Below are 13,780 nucleotides of genomic sequence, written 5' to 3'. Positions count from 1 at the left end.
AAGGATGCTCGTAAGTTTGTCTTGTCTTGTGACGAATGCCAAAGAATAGGGAACATCAGTAAGCGTCAGGAAATGCTTATGAACTATTCACTTCTCATTGAACCATTTGATGTCTGGGGCTTTGATTATATGGGACCCTTCCCGAGTTCCAATGGGTACACTCACATCTTAGTTGCTGTGGATTATGTCACTAAGTGGGTAGAAGCTATCCCCACTAAAAATGCTAATCACCACACCTCTATCAAGATGCTTAAAGAAGTCATATTCCCAAGATTTGGAGTCCCTAGATATTTGATGACTGATGGCGGTTCACACTTCATTCATGGTGTTTTCCGCAAGATGCTCGCTAAGTATGATGTCAACCATAGAGTTGCATCTCCTTATCATCCTCAGTCTAGTGGTCAAGTGGAGTTGAGTAATAGGGAGATCAAATTGATCCTACAAAAGACCGTCAATAGATCTCGAAAGAATTGGTCTAGCAAACTTGACGATGCACTATGGGCTTATAGGACTGTTTATAAGAATCCCATGGGCATGTTACCGTATAAAATGGTTTACGGTAAGGCCTGTCATTTACCTCTTGAGCTGGAACACAAAGCTTATTGGGCAATCAAAGAGCTCAACTTTGATTTCAAACTTGCCGGTGAGAAGAAGTTGTTTGATATCAGCTCGTTAGATGAATGGAGGGCCCAGGCATATGAGAATGCCAATTTGTTCAAGGAAAAGGTTAAGAGATGGCACGATATACGAATACAGAAACGAGAGTTCAATGTAGGTGATTATGTCCTGCTATACAATTCTCGTTTGAGATTCTTTGCACGCAAGCTTCTCTCTAAATGGGAAGGTCCTTATGTTATCGAGGAAGTATATCGTTCCGGTGCCATCAAAATCAATAACACGGAAGGAAATTTTCCTAGAGTGGTAAATGGGCAAAGAATCAAGCATTACATCTCTGGTACTCCCATAAATATTGAGACCAATATCATCAATGCCATAACTCCAGAGGAGTACATGAGGGATGTTTATCAGCCTGTTTCAGATCCTGAAAACAAAGAGGTGTCTGTTTCGGTAAGAAATTGGACTCCGATGCTTTTCCAATAGGAAATTTCCTCCATTTTGGAATTTTTGGAAAATTAGAAAAATAAAAAGCAGTCCAGAGAGCACACGAGGTGGCCACAAGCTTGGACACCGCCCCTTACCCCCCTGGTGGCGGAGGGAGGGCTTGTGGGCACCTCGTGTGCCTCCCAGACTCCGTTTTCTTGCAAAGCACTCCTTCTGGTCCAGAAAAAATCAATATATATTCGCCCGAAGGTTTTGATCTCCGTATCGCGTAGTTTTCCTCTGTTTTCGTTTCGAGCTTGTTGTGTGCCGCAGATTTAGGTCAAGATGTCTTCTCAAGATTCAAAAGAAGAGATCTATGTGGCCGATGATCGTGCTAACTCTAGGATTAATGGGGACTTGGAACCATATGGCTGGACCACGGATGAGGAAGAGGACTATGATCCCGAAGGGAAGGAACAAACGAGTTCCGACGAAGAGGAGGCTCCTCTACCTCAACCTGGACGCACTCATGTGGAGTTCAAGAAGTCAAGCCTCCCTGACCAAAGGAAGAGGCCTAAGACCTTGTTTGTTCCTTCTCGTTTCCTGCAGGAGAGTAAGCAGGAGCTTTGCCATAGGGTGTTGAAACTTGAGGAGGAAAATGACGATCTGAGGGAGCAAAAAAAATTTCTCAACTGGAAATTAGACAAGCTCAAGACTGCTTTGACAACTCCACCACCATCACCACCAAAGTAAGACAACTAAGCATTGGTATGGGCAATCTCCTTGGCTTCTGCCAAGCTTGGGGGAGTTGCCCTGGTATCGTATCACCTTTATATCTTTTGCTTTTACCTTTGTTTTAGTTCTTTCATTTTCAGTTTTTATTTCTTCTCTTAGAGGAATAAGTATTTAGTGTTTAGTTTGAGTATTTTACTTTTGTCTCTCCCCCGATGTATTCGAGCTTGCGAGCTATATAATAAAGGGTATCTTAGTCAAGGGCTTTGCTTTGTGCCATGATCAAAAGTATGAAAAGAACAATAGCATGAAAGATCATAAGACGATCTTATGGAAATTGATAGCTTCGCGTATGACACGTATGATGATTGAAACTTGTTGAGAATAAATCAACATAGACCTCAGTCATTGGTGCAATTAATAAGAAGTAATAAGGAAAGAGAGGTTCACATATAAATATATCATCTTAGACACTTTTTACAATTGTGAGCACTCACCAAACTATTGCATTCTTAGGAGTAGATGTTGGACAAGGAAGACAACATAATGAATTGTGTTTGCTTGGTTCCAAACAATGTTATATGATTAGAGATCCCTTAGCATGTGACGATTGCTTCCACCTCATATTAGCCAAAACTCCCGCGCCAAGTAGAGATGCTACTTGTGCATCCATAAACCTTCAACCCAGTTTTGCCATGAGAGTCCACCATATCTACCTATGGATTGAATAAGATCCATCAAGTAAGTTGTCATCGGTGCAAGCAATAAAAAATGCTCTCTAATATGTATGATCTATTAGTGTGTGGAAAATAAGCTTTATACGAACCTGTGATGAGGAAGACATAAAAGCGATAGACTACATAATAAAGTTCTTTATCACAGGAGGCAATATAAAGTGACGTTCCTCCGCACTAAGAGGACACGCATTCAAACCTCAAAAGCGCATGACAACCTCTGCTTCCCTCTGCGAAGGGCCTATCTTGTACCTTTACTTTTTGCCCTTGTAAGAGTCATGGTGATCTTCATCAAATCCCTATTTTGCCTTTGTCTTGGCGACCATCACACGCTTGGGAAAGATCTATATTCATATATCAACTTGGAGTTGAGTACTTATGCTTTATTATTGTTGACTTTACCCTTGAGGTAAATCATTGCGAAGCAAAACTATAAGCCCCTATCTTCCTCTGTGTCCAGCTGAAACTTTGGCACCATGAGTACCGCATGAGTTATAACAATTATGGAAAACAAAAGAGATGATTGAGTATGTGGGTTTGTCTTACAAGCTCTTATTTGACTCTTTCTTATGTTTTGATAAATTGCAATTGCTTCAATGACTATGGACTATTGTTGGTTACTTCTCGGTAAGGTTTTTGCTTCATGCTTTGCTTTGTGAAGGAATTGTTACTTTCCCATGAGAATCTTTATGATGTATTGCTGTTCTATGTGTGATCATGATGCCCTCGTGTCCGTATTATGTTTTATCGACACCTTCGTCCCTCAACATGTGGACATGTTTATGGAACTTGGTTTTCGCTTGAGGACAAGCGAGGTCTAACTTGGGGGAGTTGATACGTCCATTTTGCATCATGCTTTCATGTTGATATTTATTGCTTTATGGGCTGTTATATTACTTTGTGGTACCATATTTATGCCTTTTCTCTCTTATTTTGCAAGGTTTATTTGAAGAGGGAAAATTCGGGCAACTGGAATTCTGTACTGGAAAAGGAGCAAATCTTAGTCCACTACTCTGCACATCTCCAAATGCCGTGAAAAGTTACGTGGAATTTTTTGGGATTATATAAAAAATACTGGGCAAAAGAAGTATCGGAGGGGGGCCACCAGGGCGCCACAAGCCCTGCCACCGCCACCCCCCTGGTGGCGGAGGGCAAGCTTGTGGGCTCCCTGATGGCCCACTAGCCCCCTCTTTTGCTATATGAAGGGTTTCGTTCCAGAAAAACTCATTCGGGTGCTTTCTCGTGGTTTCGCCGCCGCCACGAGGCGGAACTTGAGCAGATCCAATCTAGAGCTGCGGCAGGACGATCCTGCCGGGGAAACTTCCCTCCCGGAGGGGGAAATCGCCGCCATCATCATCACCAACACTCCTCTCATCGGAGGGGAGGCATCTTCATCAGCACCATCTCCTCTCCAATCCCTAGTTCATCTCTTGTAACCAATCTCCGTCTCACGACTCCAATTGGTACTTGTAAGGTTACTAGTAGTGTTGATTAGTCCTTGTAGTTCATGGTAGTTGGATTACTTGGTGGAAGAGTTTATGTTCAAATCCTTGATGCTATTCATTACACCTCTGATCATGATTATGATTATGCTTTGTGAGTAGTTACTTTTGTTCCTCAGAACATGGGATAAGTCATGCTGATAATAGTCATGTGAATTTGATATTCGTTCGGTATTTTGATATGTTGTATGTTGTTTTTTCTCTAGTGATGTTATGTGCACGTCGACTACATAACACTTCACCATATTTGGGCCTAGAGGAAGGCATTGGGGAGTAGTAAGTAGATGATGGGTTGCTAGAGTGACAGAAGCTTAAACCCCAGTCTATGCGTTGCTTCGTGAGGGGCTGATTTGGATCCACTAGTTTAATGCTATGGTTAGGCGTTGTCTTAATTCTTCTTTTTTAGTTGCGGGTGCTTGCGAGAGTGGTTAATCATAAGTGGGATGCTTGTCCAAGTAAGGGCAGTACCCAAGCGCCAGTCCACCCACATATCAAACTATCAAAGTAACGAACGCGAATCATATGAACATGATGAAACTAGCATGACAGAAATTCCCGTGTGTCCTCGGGAGCGTTTTTCCTCTTATAAGACTTTGTTCAGGCTTGTCCCTTGCTACAAAAGGGTTTGGGTCACTTGCTGCACCGTTGCTACTACTTGTTACTTGTTACTTTTTGCTTGCTACGTTTCACCTCGCTACACCATCACTTGTTACCGCTATTTTCAGTGTTTGCAGTTATTACCTTGCTGAAATATGTTTATCAGAGCCTTCTGCTCCTCGTTGGGTTCGACACTCTTACTTATCGAAAGGACTACGATTGATCCCCTATACTTGTGGGTCATCAGCTATGCCGTTGTACTTGGGAGTGTCCCGAGGCAATGTGAAGCCTCGGGGAAACGGATCCCCTCGGATCCGGGGGCCGAAGCACGCCGGACCGATGGGACCGTCCTCCTCCAGAAGAGCTGACTGTGCAAGGCGTTGAGACGCGTGCGGGCGTCGTCGTCGTCCCATGGGACGAGAGTGCCGATCCAAGCCTCGATCGGAAGGGCACCTTGTGAGCCGGTAGCATGGGTCCTCCCTGGATGAGGAACCTCATATACCGAATCACTCTCATCATCCCCGCGACGCCGGCTCGAAGTCTGCTCGCTCTGGCGCTGAGAACACCTGTCGTGGTTGCACTCGCCCTTTCGGCCGGAAGTACGATGAAAGTAAGATCCTTCGGCTTGTTGATGACCACTGGGGTTACGGCGCGCTCCGGGATTGGGTCCCGGAGACTCCGATTGAGCTTGACCGGGGTCGAGCCGTGTCTGCTGCTCGTTGGCGGTGTCAAGGAGATCCTTAACCCGCTTCTCCTGGAAGGCGCGCTCCTCGCCCTCCAATATTGGCATTTCTTCCATGGCCGCCTGGGCCGCCCGTAAGTTGGTCGCAGGAGTCTCGTAGATGGGCTGCTTGCCGCCTAGAATCTAGGCGATGACCCGGCCGCGACCGCGGACTGAGCCAAGCCGGCTAGGGGCCTCGGAAACCGGAGTGAGGCCACAGGCGGAGTTATACTCGTGCTTCGTGGCCTCCATCTGGCGTTTAGCCGTGGCAATGGCGATGCCCTCCTCCAAGATCTGCCTACGAGCCTACTCCAGCTAGGCCCGTGCGTTGGTGGCGTTTGTGGAGGTGGCGATGGGCATCCTCAGACCGGTAAGCGCGGCCTGAAGAGTGTTGGCGGAGACAGCAGCAGGCTCACCAGCGTCTGCTGATGCCTTGCCATGAGCCGTGCTGGTGCTGGCGCCGATGACCATCACCTCCACGATGTTGGAGACGGTGGCGACATGGTACATGGTAAAGAACCCCGCAGACGACGGAGGACCGTCGAAGACGAGTAGATTGCCGGGGTACACGTCGAATGTAGGCGTCTCAATGATAGAGAGCCTACTGAAGCTGGCGCATAACGCCTCGACATCGAAGTACTCACCAAAGTAGCGAGGACCATCATTGAGGCGTAAGTCGCTAAAGAGAATGTTGAGGTTCTCCATAGCAGCGTCGACTATGCTGGGGAGTGACTCGTTTTCGGACTCCCCGTCAGAGTCCGCATGACGGACTGGGACGTCGATCATCATTGGTGAAGCCTCATCGAAGACAGGCTCCATGGGCATGCAGATTGGTCCGGACGCGATGCATCTGGCGGTGTAAGCGCGGGGCCCCGCCCAGCGCGTGAAGCCAGCCAATGCCGCGGACGGCCCCACGGTGGGCGCCAAATGTGGGTGTTTACTAACAACATAAGCCATGGGTAGGCTAAAGATGGTGGGAACCGAAGTGGCACTGGAGGGCGCTGGGAACGAGGTTGGTACAAGCATGGAACGCACGATGTACCCAGGTTCAGGGCTCTCCGTAGAGATAACACCCCGAATCCTGCCGGAGTGTATGATGTATGAATGGGACTACAAAGTGCTCCTGGAGCTGTATTGCGAAGGAGGAAGAAGGAGGTGCCGGCTCGCGTCTGCCTCTCCTATGTTGTTGGTGTGTGTGCTGAGTGGACCGACCCTCTGCATGGAGGGGGCCGGGGGGTTTTATAGATGAACCCACCGACCTACAATATGGATAAAAGGTACAAGAGTGGGACCCGGCTGGCAGCCTCGCCAGCTGGCCAGGGGGCCCACGGGGTCTTGTCTTGTCGCTGGAGGGGCCCGCCGGCTGCGAGGTCTCGTCTTGCCGTGGGACCCGCCGGCTAGCCAATAAGGCTCTCGCTTAAGGTTCACGCAGGACATGTGTGGTACGTCCGACGTCGTCCAGCGAGGATCATCATGGGCAGGCAGTACGGTCGTCTCCACTGTTCCCACGCCGAGTGCAGTAATGGAGTGGGAGTTTGACGGGCCGACACTATGCTGGGTGATGGATCGGAGACGGAGAAGGTCAGCGGCGTGGCCGCCGACACTTGTACCTGTCGTGCACCCCGATCCAGTACCTTTGCTGACCCGTAGCCACCTTGTACGGTCAGATGTGACTTGAGATCCCCAGCCGGCTAGCCTGCTTGACTAGCCGGCCTAGGCACGGCCGCCTCGCCCCTAGCCGGCTGGTTTGGCCTAGGCGGCCAGGGAGAGGTAGCCGTCTAGCCTCTAGCCGGCAGGTGCTTCCTGGCCGGCCAGAGAGTTGGCCATCTCGCCCCCAGCCGGCAGGTGCTTCCTAGCCGGCTAGGGGAACTTGGTCTTTACAGAATGGTTCTTGTTGTTCCTTCTTGGCCGAAGGCAAGGGAGTAGGCTTGATGAGCCTACCCCGGGGTTATCCCCCCGACACAAATACTCTAATATAGGTGACCTAGTCACCTCCCCACATCTAGATGGAGAATATCGTATGGTTCACATTTGATCTTTCACATTCTTAGAACCATCCCTCTCACATCTATATGTGTGCATTTAAATTTTTTTTGTTTAACTATCTCAGATGGAATTATCATTCCTTCTTACTCTGAACTTTTGAAACAATACTATTGATCAACCTAGTTTCTTTTAAAGAGTTGGCTATCATTGCAACTCAGTTTCACCGGATTGGGAAACTCGGTCCGACCGATTTCTCCCACAGGCCCAAATATTAATCTCGGTTCTATCGAATCATTATGCCTCGGTGACTCCGATTTTTCTGACTTTGTTGCTCTGATAAATTTCTTCCTGACTATTGTCTTAGGGGGAGACAACTTCTCTAGGGGGAGAAAAATCTCAGAGATCCCACGCAATATAAGAGGGGGAATTATCAAGGATCCTTACCATAGGAGGATATCATTCAAGTACCTCTTATCCATACCTAAGGGGGAGAACATTCGATGAGCCCTACAAAATATCTAAGGGAGAGAAAAGCTAAATTCAAGGAACCCTTACAAAACAGAGAAGTGTCCAGGATCCCTATCTCTCAATGAGCCTTTACCCTTTGCCTTTCTTTTTGGTAAGTATGCCAAAGGGGGAGAAATATCATCAAAGCTTCCATTCAGTGAACCTACTTATAGGGGAGGCATATCATCAAGAAGCTTATACAAAAGAGGGAGGAACAACATTAAGGGGAGATACCTATATCAAACCTTACACTTTAAGGGGGTGAGAGATAAATGTGGCTTTATTGGTTTGAACTTATTTTCCCTACCTACTCCCAATATCTTCATGCTATGATTCAGGGGGAGAGGAAACTTTACATCTTTATCCTTAGGGGAGAAAAGTTCTTGTTTATTGAAGACATATTTCTTCAATTTCTTGGTATCTGTGAAGTTCTTTGCATCTTTACAATATGGTACTCTTTTGTTATCTAACATTTGTTTTCTCAAGTGTACTCCTATGTGAAGACGCTCAAGATCCTCAAGGTAAGTATATGCATCATATCCTTGTTCATGATGACCTCTTGTTTCTTGCACATATTGTTTGCAAGAGGGAGTCATGAACATGGAAGTACTTCATTCACATATGTTTGATGCATATAGCCAAGATCCATATGACTTGTATTGTACTTCTACCTTGTGTGTGCCCATGCATTCCAAAGCAACTATCCTTTAAAGGGATTGCACACATTTAGGGGGATCTTATACTAATCATATGTCTGTCAAAGCTTTCATATCCTTATGAGTATCTTTATTTGAAGCTTTGATTGTATGTTGTCATTAATTACCAAAAAGGGGGAGATTTAAAGCACATATGCTTCCGTGGTGATTTTGATAATTCATGACAACATACATTGCCTCTTGTACTAGCACTTTTACCTAGATATTTCAGGTTTAGTCCATGAACAACTATGGCTTAAGGTTTATGTCGAGATGCCCCTGGATGCAAGAAAAGAATAATATTGGCTCAAGCTTCAAGCTAGAAGACTCTTTGTTTTATATTTGTGAGAAATCACATTTGATTCCATAGGAAAGCTAATACTATTAAAAGCGGATGAGGCAGTAAAATGAACTGATTGCTCAAATGCTCAAAGTTAGCCACCAAAACACTCAGTCATTTTTCCCACATATCCACTCTGTCAAGTTTCACATATACAAATTCGGGGTCACCAACATTGCCACATCGGACCCACCGAGTTTGAACCTAAGACAAAACCCTAGCCATTCCCACCAAATCAGTGCAACCGAAACTGCATCGGTGCTACCAAGTTTGGATGACCAACATTTTGTTGCCCAGATACACAAAATCGGAACGTTCGAGTTTGAGTATCGGTGCCACCGAGGTTGACCATCTAAAAGTTAGTAACCTTTCCGATGACACTGAGTTCTATGTATCGGTCTCACCGAGATTCAAAAGTTCATACCTTTGAGCTAATCGATACCACCGAGTTGTCCACTTCGGTGTCACCGAGTTTGCACTCTTTTGTGTAACGGTTGGATTTTGGCTGCTGCCTATATATACCCCTTTACCCACCTCTCATTCGTGGGAGAAGCACTCGGAACACACACACTTCATTTCTAGATCCATTTTCTGAGAGAGAACCACCTACTCATGTGTTGATACCAAGATATTCCAATCCTATCATTTGAATCTTGATCTCTAGCCTCCCCAAACTGCTTTCCACCAAATCTACCTCTCCTACCCATGCATATTCTGCGAGAGAGATATTTTTGTTCAGGAAACTATCTTTAGAAGCACAAGAGAAAGGAGTTCATTGATCTACCACATTTATTACCTTTTGGAGGGTGGTGCCTCCTAGATTGGTTAGGTGTCGTTTGGGAGCCTCCTACTTCGTGTTGTGGAGTTGAACCAAGATGTTTGTAAGGGCAAGGAGATCCCCTACTTCATGAAGACCTACCATGAGTAAGGCTAGTCCTCCGTGGACGGAAGCCATGGTGGGATAGACAAGGGCGCTTCTTTGTGGACCCTCTGTGGGTGGAGCCCTCCGTGGACTCACACAGCTGTTACCCTTCGTGGGTTCAAGTCTACACTAACACGAGCGTATGATAGCGCCACCTATCGGAACCATGCCAAAAATCGTTGTGTCAACCCCTTGTGTTCGATCTCCTAAACTCTACTCCTTTACATGTGCAAAGTCTTTACTTTCCCGCTGCCATATATGTTGACTAGCATGTGTAGGGTGTTGTAGACTTGTTAGAACTGCTAGATTTCTGCCCTCCTAGAAATTAGGTTAGGCTAGAAAGTTTATTTCAACAAGTAGTCTATTAACCCCCCCCCCCTCTAGACACATCTTCTATCCATCCCTCAGCGAGTGCCGCAGGGAGAGTGAGCCCCTTGACAATAGGCGGGCACCGTCCCCTGACAAGGCCCCTTGTAGGTATTGGCGCGGTCTCTCACAAGGCTAATAAGCGACAAGAGATGAAGGACGGCTCATCCCAACAATGGTTCCCGTCGTGCAAAGAATTCCGTTGTACACAATCGAAAAGGAGTGGAAATGATTTTCTTTAGGAAAGGAACAGAACCGAGCTTAAGATAAGGTGGTTTAAACTTATCTGTTTAGGGGAGGTCCCGTTGAAGGCGTGATGGTTCGATGTCCTTGCTTCTCCGCCTTCTCCTGTTTACCTAGAGGTCTAACATACAGAGAAAGAAAAGAGGCTTCATCCTCTGGAAAGAGGGAAGACGTGATAACAAGGATTATAAGTCCATCAGGCACTCTTAATAACTTGTAAACTAAGGCAATAGTGACATCATAACACAAGTAAATGCATAATGAACATGCAAATGATGATATGATGCAATGCCTAGCTTTATTTATGCATAGGGTGTGCGTCTGGCTTTGTACATAGGGTTGCATGCACTATGGCAAAGCTCGTACAAAATGCGGTTGCCAGGGACTCGCCCCGCAAACGCGCCTTACGGGTAGAACTTACGAAGATGCTCAATGTTCCATGAGTTAAGCATTTTGATGCCATCTTCGGTCTCCACATGGACTATGTCAGGTGTGGTGACTTGTACTACCCGGTAAGGGCCTTCCCACTTTGGAGTTAACTTGTTAGAACCCTTGGTGGACTAAACGCCTCTAAGGACAAGGTCACCTTCGTCAAATCTCCATGCATGGACTCTGCGGCTATGATAGCGACGCAGGGCCTGCTGATAGCGTGCCGCATGCACACCAGCCAGAGACGATCCTACTCGAGGAGGATGGCATTGTCATGTCGTCGCTGCTGTTGCTCTACTTCATCGCAGGCAAGCACTCAAGGTGACCCGTATATGAGTTTCATGGGGAGAACTGCTTCCACCCCATATACTAGGGAGAAAGGTGTCTCGCCGGTAGCTCGATTTGGTGTTGTTCTGAGGAACCAAAGAACCATCGGCAACTCATCAATCCAGCACTTGCCGCATCTTTGCAGTCTATTGAAAGTTCTTGTTCTGAGTCCTCACAACACTTCAGCATTCATCCTCTTGACATTCCCGTTGTCCTTGGGTGTGCAACATAGGCAAAGGAGACCTTGCTTCCAAGGTTTCGGATGTACTGCATGAATATGCGGCTCGTGAACTGGGGGCCGTTATCAGTGATTACTCTGTTGGGTACTCCAAAGCGGCACACCGGTCCTTTCATGAACTTGATAGGTGACTGCACGGTCTCCTTTCTCGGTGGTTCAACCTCATGCCATTTCGTGAACTTGTCGATTGCTACATACAAGAACTCGAAACCCAGGCAGCGCAGGGAAAGGGCCCGAGAATATCGAGCCCCCAGACTAAGAATGGCCAGGATAAAGGGATCGTCTGGAGGGCTTGCGCTGGCTCGTGAATATTCTTGCAATGGAACTGGCAGGCCTCACACTTGGTGGCCAACTTAGTTCCATCCTGGAGGGTTGTGGGCCAATAGAAACCCTGCAAGAAAGCTTTTCCGACAAGGGCCCTTGATCCTATATGTGACCCACATATGCCGCCATGAATTTCTGCCAACAACTTTAGTCCTTCCTCCCGGCAGATGCACCTTAATTTCACGCCATTGGGTCTCTTTCTGTACAGAGTGTCGTCAACAAACTGGTACATACTAGATCGATGGGCTACTTTTTCGGCCTCTTCTTGCTCTTCGGTGATTTCTCCTCTTTGAAGGAATCAGACAATATGTTGTGGCCAAGCTGGAGCCCGTGGCTCGACAGCAAGGACTAAAGGCATCTCCTCGTTCGTGGGAGCGCTCACCTCTACCGCGAGAACTTGAGGTTCTGTGGGAGGGAGCGGCTCACCACACGAAACGGAACTGCCTGCGGCAACTTCTCTACCGGGGGCTTCAGGCAGCTCCGCCGGGAAATATTTGCTAGAGTTCAGCTTTCCTCTCTTCCTAGTCATTGTTGAAGGGGATGCAGATGTTTGAGTGAGGTGTAGGACAAAAATTCCTGGTTCCACAAGAAGTTGTTGTGCAGCACACTTTGACAGGTGATCAGCAATGTTGTTCTCTGCACGTGGCACATGTTCTGCCTGCAATCCGTCAAAGCATTCGTCCAACTTCCTCACTTCCTCTAGGTAAGCCTCCATCAATGGACTGATAATCTTTGTTAATATGTTTAACAACGAGCTGGGAGTCTCTTCTAATGATTAGCTTCTTGATTCCCATCTCTACCACGATCCTCAGTCCTGCAAGGAGTCCTTCATAGTCGGCGGTGTTGTTGGTAGCTTCCTCCCTAGGAAAGTGCATTTGGAACACGTATTTGAGATGCTCTCCAGTGGGGGTGATGAGGAGCACACCTGCCCCGGCACCCTGGAGCGAGAAAGCATCCTCAAAATACAAGACCCATGCCTTAGGTGCCTCCCTACCGAGGAGAATTGTTTCTTGGTCTCCTTCGTCTGATGTGGGTGTCCATTCAGCGATGAATTCCGCCAGCGCTCTGCTTTGAATTGTGGAGGTGCTTTCATACTTCAATCCAAAACTTGATAGCTCTAGATCCCACTCGACTATCCTGCGAGTGACTTCGGGGTTCCTCAAGATACGTTGCAATGGAAAACGGGTGACAACTGTGATCTCATGGGCTTGGAAGTAGTGGCACAACTTCCTCGAGGCCATGATAAGGCTGAAGATCAACTTTTGCACTCCAAAGTACCTTGACCTAGCCCCGTGTAACAAGGAGCTCACAAACTACATCAGCCGTTGTACCACTTTCTTCTTCGCCATCTTTTTGGTACTCCCTTTGCTAGCCTGTTGGGGTTCTTCTGAGTCTGTGTTGGGTGTTGCCGCGAATACCTTGACTTCATCCCCGACAGCATCTGCCGCGGTGGCTGCATCGTCATCTACTTCCAGCTGTGCCACCAGGGTTACTGTTAGGGATATTATCTGTCAAGTAACCTGCCCTAGTTGGGCCGGGTCACCAAGCGGCGACTCATCTTTGGCGATTCAAGCTTTGACCCAATAAGCCCAGTAGCCGAATGGCGGTTCAAGATATTTGGGAAGAATCCATCATTGGGAAGATCTCCAAGTATTGGAAAGATGGCGACTTAGAGTTAGAAAGAATCACGGCATGTGTAAAGGCAAGGACTCTTGTAAACCCTAAGGGCTCGACCTGTATATAAAGGCGAGTCCCAGGGAAGGAGAGGATAGGTTAGAAATCACCGAGAGCTAGGTCAGGCGAGTTACGCCCTCCTTGTAACCGAAACACCATAAATACAATACAAAGCAGGACGTAGGCTTTTACCTCCTCACGAGGGGCCGAACCTGGGTAAATCGCTGTCCCGCTCCCGTTCAACCCCTTTGAGTCGCCACCAAGGTGTGATGGCTCCAACACTAAGTCCTTTCACGAGGACATCTGTCGTGATAAAACCACGACAGTTGGCGCCCACCATGGGGCCTGCGCACGGCGGAGTTGAGTTCTCAAAGGGAGCCCTACCAGGGTCAGGGAGCTATG

This window comes from Hordeum vulgare, chromosome 6H (genome assembly GCF_904849725.1).
Source record: "Hordeum vulgare subsp. vulgare chromosome 6H, MorexV3_pseudomolecules_assembly, whole genome shotgun sequence".
NCBI lineage: Eukaryota > Viridiplantae > Streptophyta > Magnoliopsida > Poales > Poaceae > Hordeum > Hordeum vulgare.
Note: the sequence above shows the minus strand (reverse complement) of the source record.